The sequence below is a fragment of the Mastomys coucha genome, unplaced genomic scaffold (genome assembly GCF_008632895.1).
Source record: "Mastomys coucha isolate ucsf_1 unplaced genomic scaffold, UCSF_Mcou_1 pScaffold6, whole genome shotgun sequence".
NCBI lineage: Eukaryota > Metazoa > Chordata > Mammalia > Rodentia > Muridae > Mastomys > Mastomys coucha.
In genome coordinates, this window is record NW_022196912.1 from 42,649,339 (window position 1) to 42,659,087 (window position 9,749).

At 38.8% G+C, this 9,749-nt stretch overlaps 1 long non-coding RNA gene across 1 annotated transcript; it reads right to left on the reverse strand.

Annotated features, from left to right (window-relative positions):
• Positions 1 to 8,685: 8,685 nt before the first annotated feature.
• LOC116080786 lies at positions 8,686 to 9,270 on the reverse strand. The gene is made up of 2 exons (XR_004114603.1): positions 9,199 to 9,270; positions 8,686 to 9,126 (listed from the first exon to the last, which is right to left on the reverse strand). It is a non-coding gene; the product is annotated as an uncharacterized LOC116080786 (long non-coding RNA).
• Positions 9,271 to 9,749: the final 479 nt, after the last annotated feature.

A 9,749-nucleotide genomic window follows, 5' to 3' on the forward strand; every position in this document is an offset into this window, starting at 1 on the left:
GCTACTGAAGGAGGAATAGTAAATTTTGATGTAATTCCTGGTAAGTTGCCCATGTCTTAGTGAATGATCCTCCACCTGTGTTCCTGTCAGCAGCTGGTAAGTTAAAGTAAGTTACTAAGTAAGTAAATACACAACTTTGGAAGGGTCATGTCATGGAGGGTCCTGGTCCTTGTGGGAATTGAGGACTTCATATGACCAAGATATATTATATGCACCTATGAACATTTAAAATAAAAAGGAATAGCTATCAAGGAAACAAAATCAAAACTATATTGACATTCCATCTGATTTAAGAGGCTATCATCAAGAAAACAAAAGCAATAGATTCTGGTGGATATGTAGGGAAAATGGAATCACAACACACAGCTTATGTGAATGTAAGTCAATCTAGTCACTATGGACATCAATGTGGTGGTCAGTAAATTAGTAAAAATACCATGTGATCCAGCCAAACTGTGCACTATTCACATGGGCAAGTTATGAATACTGCTTATGCTTTTATTATAGAGTAAAATTTTTTCAAGTATATGTATATCCAGAGGAGTACTATTTACGCATAAAGAAAATACAATTATATAACCTGCAAGAAAATAGGTAAAACTGGATTGAAGAAGAAAAAGGAAACAAAGAAGAACAAACACCACTGAATTTTCTCTTGTGTATGTAAGTTTTCATTTTTAAGATTTGGGAGCACAAGGGGACTATCAAAAGAAAAGGATGTTGGAGACAGCTATATCAGGCTTCTGTCAGCAAGCACTTATTGGCATCCACAATAGTGTCTGGGTTTGGTGATTCTATATGGGATGGATCCCCAATTGGGGCAGTCTCTAGATAGTCATTCCTTCAGTCTCTGCTCCCTACTTTGTCTCTGTAACTCCTTCCATGGGTATTTTGTTCCCCCTTCTAAGAATGATCCAACTATCCACACTTTGGTCTTCCTTCTTGAGTTTCATGTAATTTGTGGATTGTATCTTGGGTATTTCAAGCTTCTGGGCTAATATCCACTTCTCAGTGAGTGCATACCATGTGTGTTCTTTTGTGGTTGGGTTATCTCACTCAGGATGATATCCTCCAGATCCATCCATTTGCCTAAGAATTTCGTAAATTCATTGTTTTTAATAGCTGAGTAGTACTCCATTGTGTAAATATACCACATTGTCTGTATGCATTCCTCTGTTTATAGGACATCTGGATTCTTTTCAGCTTCTTGCTATTATTAATAAGGCTGATGTGAACATAGTGGAGCATGTGTCCTTATTACATGTTGGAGCATCTTCTGGGTATATGCCTAAGAATGGTATTGCTGGGCCCTCAGGTAGTACTATGTCCAATTTTCTGACTAAATGCCAAACTGACTTCCAGAGTGATTGCACTGAGAGGCTCTGCCAGTACCTGACAAATGTAGAAGTGGATGCACCAGCCATCCACTGTACTGAGCACAGGGTTCCCAATGAAGGAGCTAGAGAAAAGACCCAAGGAGCTGAAGGGGTTTGCAGCCCCATAAGAGGAACAACAATATGAACTAACCAGTATCTCCAGAGCTCCTGGGGACTAAACCACCAACCAAAGAGTATATATAGTGATACTCATGGCTCCAGCTGCACATGTAGCAGAGGATGGCCTAGTCGGTCATCAACTGGAGAAAAGGCCCTTGGTCCTGTGAAGGCTCTATGCCCCAGTGTAGGAGAATGTCAGGGCCAGGAAGAGGGAGAGGGTGGGTTGGTGAGCAGGGGGAGAGGGAGGGAATTGGGGGTTTTTAGGAGGGTAAACCAGGAAAGGGGAGAACATTTGAAATGTAAATAAAGAAAATATCTAATTAAAAAAGAAAGAAAGGAATGTTGGGGGGAAGAGCAGAGCAAGGTCGATGAGGTGGTAAACATGACCCAAGTACATTACACAACAGGATTTCTCAGCGCATAGGTCATGACTCCTGTGGGGTTATCAGATATCCTGCACATCAGATATTTACATTACATTTCCTAACAATAACAAAATTAAAGTTATGAAGTAGCAACAAAATAACTTTATGGCTGGAGGGGTGGGTCACCACAACATGAGGAACTGTATTAAAGGTTTGCACCATTAGGAAGGCTGAGAACCATTTTAATCAAGGAAGAAAACTTTTTTTTTTTTTGTACAATTAATAGATGTGGATAAAGGAAGGAAAACCATTGATGTAAAGAAACTTCTGAAATACAAGTATTTCCTTTAAACCAAAAAAGTTTAATATCAAAGAAAACACAATGAGTAAAGAAAGAGGCCTAAAGAATGTATCATAACGTGCTTAGGTCTTATGATACAGAACATGTGTATTATAGTAACAAGTCTGAATGGACTTGACATATTTAAAGTTCTGAAAGAAAATAACTGTCAACTTAGTATTGATACATATACAACTGATTACTTATGCAGCAAAGTTACCTTCAGAGTCAATGCAGATGTGAAGAACTTTAAGTGTAAACTAAGGGAATTAAGGTGAACCCGCAAACCATCATGTGCAATATTTATATTCTCTCCCAAGCAAGAGTAATCCTGAAACAAATATGGGAGAATGGGGAACAATAGATAACACTGTGAAGGTAGTAAATAGTAAAATGAGAATTAGTTATAAATTAAGGATAGTCAACATAGTAATCCATCTAAACCCCTTAGGAAAAATAGTTTAGATCACCACAGTCTATTCTAGATGAAAGAACAAAGACAGCAAAATGACAAGACATAGTATAAAATATCTATAAATAATAAACTGAGTACCAATTAAAACCACGAGATACATGAATAAATGGAAAAGTCCAAGACTAGCAGTGTGCTTCCTGCAAGAAACTCATGTCTCGGAATAAGACACAGACTAACAGTGAAAGGACAGACACTGACATTGGAAGTAAATGTATCCATCAGAAATCAAGAGTAGCTATAATCACATGTGACAAACAATAAAAACAACCTTCAAGACAAAATAAATCGGTAGAGACAAAGAAATGATATTTAAAAGAAAACTATACAGCAATTGAACACTGTGGTATCTAGTTTTATGAAATAAACACTACTAGATATAAAGGCCACACAAGACTAGTATAATAGAAGGAATGACTTTAGTACCACATTCTCACTTATAAGTAGATTATCCAGACCAAACAAATCAACATTAGAAATAATTATGCCATATTATGGCCATAGAAATCTGAATGCATCCAATGGGGTCATAAAGAATTGCTCTACAGATGCATCTAATGTATTTTTAAGGAACATTTCATCCAAGACGATATGAATCTTTTTCTTATCGCATGAAACATTTTCCCCAGTAGGTAATATATTTCAAGAAAATATTAACAAATGCAAACAAAATGCCATGTATCAAACTTGGTAATAATTGAGCAAAACAAAAAGTCAACAACAATAAGAATTACAGAAAATATACGAGTGCGGAGACCTGACAATAGATTTCCAAATGATTTGTGAGTGAAGAAGTCAAAAGAGTTCAAATTCTCTAAACTCAAATGGAAATGGAAACACAATGTGCTAGGGCACCTGGTCAGAGCAAATACTGCACAGAGGGAGTTTATACATGTGAGTGCTACATTGAAAACAGATAGATCTTAAATAGATAGCCTAATGAGGAACATTATGTTTCTAAACAAAACAAACTAAATGTACATCCCACAGAAGAAAGGACATAATGAAAGTCACAGAAAAAATCACTGAAATAAAGTCTAACAGAACAATACAAAAACACCATTAAAGCAAGGAACTGGTTTTTAGAAGGTACAAACAGTGCTCACAAAGGACCAAAGGAGGAAAAGACCTAAATAAATAAAATTGGTGATTAAAAAAATGGAGTTTATAATGGATACCACTGAAATCTTCATGATATTCTGAAAGCTATGTTCCAACAAAATGGAAAATCTAGAAGGAATAAGAAAATTTTGAAGCTGGGCGATGGTGGCACACGCCTTTAATCCCAGCTCTTGGGAGGCAGAGACAGGAGGATTTCCAGGGCTATACAGAGAAACCCTGTCTCAAAAAACAAACAAACAAACAAAAAAGTTGGATGGGTATGAACTATCAAACATGAAACAAAAACTGTGAAGAACTTAAGTAGACCAATAGGAACCCCTGAGATCAAAGTAGCATAATTCCTCCCAACAAATAAAAGGTCAGCACTGAATCTAATTTATATAAGTTTCATCTAAATTTACTTTTTAAAAATTAGTTATTTAATGCCAGGTGGTGGTGGCGCACGCCTTTAATCACAGCACTTGGGTGGCAGAGGCAGGTGGATTTCTGAGTTCGAGGCCAGCTTGGTCTACAAAGTGAGTTCCAGGACAGCCAGGGCTAGTCAGAGAAACCCTGCCTCAAAAAACAAAAAACAAAAAACAAACAAAAAAAAAACAACAAAAAAAATAAATAAAACCAAAAAAATTAGTTATTTAAGACTTTGATAATGGGTTTGTGATGGAGCCTTGGATTAATTAAAACTTATTATGAAGCCTCAAACTTGTAATGATCTGTATGCTGGTCTTGTAGGCATGTTCTACTATACACAGCTAACCAGACCTTTGAGGAGCTATTATCAATACTCTTCAAGCCATTCCATACAATAGATATTAAAGATAGTCTTTGAAATGCTTTATATGAAGCCAGTATTTCTTCCTTCGGCCTCCAAGCACACAGGCATGCACACACACACACACATACACACACATATACTTACAATTATACTAATATTCATGATACATACTGATTTAAATATTATTAGCAAAATATTTGCCTACAGGGTTTAATGTCACACTAAAAAAAAATCATAAGGCATGGTAGAGGTGGTTTTCAGCATCTGAAAATGAATAATCACAATATAGCAAATAATTAGAAGACAATAACAGGATCATATCAATAGATGCAGAATATAGCCTTTAAAACAATTCAGTATACTTTCTGAACAAAATTCTGGAATTAATGAAGTTTAGAAAGACCATACCTTGACATATTCAAAGATAGTGTCATACATTTGCATAAACACACACACACACACATACACACACATGAAGGAGCCAAAAGAGTTCAACTTCTCTAAACTCAAATGACATGTACAAAAATCAATTCAAAAGTGAGTCAAAGATCTGAATGTAAGGTCTGAAACTTCAAAAGCACAGAAGAAGCACTATGGGAGGTGGGAGAAGCAGTAGGGAAAATAGAGGGAGCAGTGGGGTAAACAGAGGAAGCAGTGGGGGAAATGGAGGAAGCAGTAGGGGAAGAGAGGAATCAGTAGGGGAAAAAGAAGAAACAATAAGGAAAATAGGAGACAATAGGGAAAACAGGAAATAGTGGGGGAAGAGAGGAAACAGTGGGAGAAACAGAGGAAATAGTGGGGGAACAGAGAAAGTAGTGGGTAAAACAGAGGAAGCACTTGGGGGAACAGGAAACAGCGGGGGGACAGAGGAAGTAGTAGAGGAACCAAGGAGGTAGTAGGGGAAAAAGCAGGAGCAGGAGGGAAAACAGAGGAAGCAGTGGAGGAAAAAGTAGGGGAACAGAGAAGACAATAGGGGAAACAGAGGAAGCAGTAGGGGAAACAGGAAGCACTTTATAGACTATTGGCATGGGTGATAGTATCCAGTCTTATGGGTAAGACTCCAATACTCCAGAAACACAATAATTGACTGAGAAGATGCAGTTCAGTTCCAAAGCTTCTGCATAGGAAAGTCTGCTTCATCAATAGAATGAAGAGACTGTCCATGAAACAGGAAGAAGGGTCTGACAACCATTCATGTGACAGGAGATTAACCTCCTAGACATAATGAACACATCAAGGAACCTAACACAACCAAGTTGGCATCAAAATGGGTAATACCAAGGAATGCTTCACAGAAGAAGTACAAACGAGTAATAAGTATATGAGGGAATATAAACTGCACCAATTGTACTCCAATCAGAAAGGTATCATACAAGATAAGGAAATAAATAACTGAATAAAATATGACACACATCAGAAAGGATGTAGAGATGAGTAATCTTATACTAGTGTTTGGGAAAGTTAGTCAGGTCCTGTGGAGAGCAGTTGGAACTTCCTCAATGAAGTGAATATTCAAATAGAACAATTCAGCCATACAGCTCCAGTGGATGTATCCAAAGGGAACAAAATCAGCAAAAAAAGGGTATATAAATACACATGTGTGTATTCATACACATATATAAATGCATATACAATACACATACATATACAACATATACATACACAAACACATACATCATATACATGTACAAGTACATGCACACACATGCAAATGCATATACAAGTGCACATACATATATACATCTATGTATATACATATATTATACATATATATACATATATTATATGCTTATCATGGTACTATTTATAGAAGGCAACACATGGAATCAACCTTGGTTCCTGTGCTTGCTAATTTTTGGCAACATTATACAGCCTAGAATTATTTGTGGAGAGAGAATCTCAATTGAAGAATTGCCTCCATCCGGTTGGCCTGTGGGCATGTGCGTGAGGCATTTCTTCATTAATGGTTGATGTGAGAGGGACTAACCCACTGTGGTTAGTGCCACCCCTAGGTATGTGGTTTCAGGCTATAGAAAGAAATCACACCATGAGCAGGTTTCTTCCTTGGTCTGTGCTCTCAGTTCCTGCCTCGAGGTTCCTGCTTCATGCTCCTGTGCTGGGTTGCTTCAGTGATGGACTGTGCCTGCAAGCCAAAGACCCTTTCCTGCCCAAGCTGGTTTTGGTCAGAGTAGCTTACCACAGAGGAGAAAGTTAAACAGGACAGTTTATATGACTAGAGTAAGGAAAAGGAAATGTAATGAACCAGCATGATAGAGCATTAGCCCATCATAAAGTTGTAAATCATGTAATCTGCAAGAAAATGCATCAAACTGAAGAAGATCAGACTAAGCAAAATAAGCCTGACACTGAAAAGCAAGTCGTTCATGTTTTCATCTATCTCTATGTTTTTCTAAATGGTTTGAAATAAATGGGGGTGGGGGTGGGGCAGGGAGTATTGCACCAAATCAAGGCAATAGGAGAAAGCACAGATTACAGTATTGCTAGAAAGTCAAGTTGAATTTTGGTAAACAATCATGGTTTGTGCAACTTGCCTTTAACAAGATTGAGAAAGAGGGGATAATTAAGGAAAGCATAAATAAAATAGCTAAAAATTGATGACTTTGGACCTTCCTGCAAATTTTCCTTAAGTATGGTATTCTTTATCATTGCCATCCACATAGTTTCTGCACATTTTGCACAGCAATGCGGGGCTCTCACTTGTTCATTTCTAAAGAAAATTAAAGGATGGCAAATCTAGTGTTGTTTGTGAGGTTTTCACATTGATTAACCTTAAAACGTGTGTAAGATTTACTCTCAAAACTTGGCTCAACCACCCCATATCATTTCCCTGCCTCTTCTGAGACAGACTATCATATTCTTAATGGTGGAAAGTGAAGAGTGCATACATTGATTCCTTGAAAGAGTTCCAGAGGTTACAATGCTGAAATGGATGTTCCTGGAATAAAACTCAAAGCACTGGGGGAGGAACATATTTTCTGGAGCCCTGAGGATAAACTGTCATCCTGCTTTTCCCGGTTTCCAGAGGACGCCTGTGGCTCTCCACTCAGGGACTCACTTCAAGAACAACAGGTAGAGTCAGTCTCATTTGGCTCTCTCTAGGAAGTCATTCATCTGTCATCCCAGCTTGCCCTCTGACCCTGGCAGTCTGAACCTCTACCACTTCTGAGGGCTTCCCTCTTGGTGGGGGTACTCTACCCACAACCATCTCCATAGCTATGAGCAGCATATGAGACATCGATTTTTATGGTTTAGATATAACACCATGACTACAATGACTTATAGTAGGAAGAAATTATTAGAGGATTACAGTTCCCGAAAGGTAGGAAGCCATCACCATCATGGTGGGCGTGTGGAAGCAGGCAGGCAGGCAGGCAGGCATGAAGCTGGAGCAGTAGCTGAGAGCATACATCTGGTCCACAAGCAGGAGTTAGAGAGAAATAGATCACTGGGAATCGTATGGGCTTTTGAAACTTCAAAGCCCATCCCTAGTGACACACCTCCACGCTTAATCCTTCCTAAGCAGTTTTACCAACGGGGCACCAAACATCCAAACAGTCCATCCCAGCTGTTCCCATTAATACCACCGCGCTGCCTTTTCCAATTGTAAAGTCTGGTAACATTACTTTCCGTGGTTATTGGAAACAACATTCAATGTATGCTGACTGAAAAATCTCAGAATTAATTCCAAATTGTATGGTTGTCTCTGAGGAAAATCTTAAGGTTAACCAAGATTAATCCAACAGTAGCTATGATTCGCATATGCCCTGTGTTTTACTGTGAACAGCCCCTAATAATTACCATGCTTTCTTCTGCCCATATCTGTCACCTTTCATATAGATTGCCATACTTTTCCTGTTCCCTCTTGTCTCCATGAGTCGGCACACATTATTCTTAGCTGGTCTGGGTCTTTCTCCACAATGCATTATAGGATTTTCTACTGTGTAAGTGTCATCTGCCAATAGATGCAGATGTTTAGTTCTTTTGTGACTCCTCATGCAGTAAGATGTTTATAGAATCATATGTATCTATTAGTTTAATGAGCTGACCATTGTGAGAGGCTGAGTCAACAGTGGACTCTTGTCTATGCATCCCTTGTGTTGCATTCATCTTCCTAGGAACACTTTATTTCTTTAGATTTTTAAACAACTTCAATATGGCTGCAGTCAACTCTTGACTTTTATGTCCAGGTGACTTTGCCTGGCTCTACTCTGTTTCTTGTATCTGAATTATTTGATCTACCTGATGGTCACTCCTGGGACCCCCTGTCAGGATCTCAAAGCATCTACCAGTGTCCATGATGAAAACCTTGACTTCTTGGGGCCATTTCTGGAAAGAGAAGCCTCAGACTTGTGTTCCAGCCCTACTTTCTGTGTTCCAATGGGTGATGTAATGGATCTGCCAGACAGTTCTTTTCTGTGATCCCTTTGTGACCTCCCATCCTGAACATGCTCAGAGGATCGATGCTTTTCAGCAGCACTTGAATTTGATGCTAATACTGCAGCTTCATGCTGTCTTGAAGAAGATATGCAGAACAAGCACTGGAAAAAGAGAATAAAAGGTCACACAATACACTCTAAATTTAGCCAGCTGCCCAAATAGACACAACCAACCTGTGTGGCTCAGAGGTAGTGATCATGGAGTTTATGACCAGCAGCACTGGAAGGTCCATCTGTGTGGAATTTGTTTCCTTTGTGATTACTTGTTATCCAGCCAACAATCAGCTACTTCCTAGGAAAATGCTTCTCTCCTCTGTGAAGAAGTGTTGTCAACATGACAGAATGTAGAATCTCCTGGGAGATGGAGCTTTAGACATGCTTGGGTGTGTATATGTTGGGGAGGGTATCTTAATTGTGTTAATTGAGATGGGAATGCTAGCCCATAGTAGGTGGCAACATTTCATGATCTGGATTCCAGACTGGATAAAAAAGATAGAGGGAACTTCTGTTCACTGCTCTTTGCTTCTGACTGGACATAATGTGACACTGGACTGCTGCCCTGTGACTTCCCTACTATGAAGAATTATAACCTATAACTTCAATCTAAATAAACAGTTCCCCCTGGTTGGGGGATGGGGCAATCCACTCATTTCTAAATTCTTAACCCAGAAGGGCTCCTGTCTAAAGAAAATACAGGAACAAAGTGTGGAGCACAGACTAAGGGA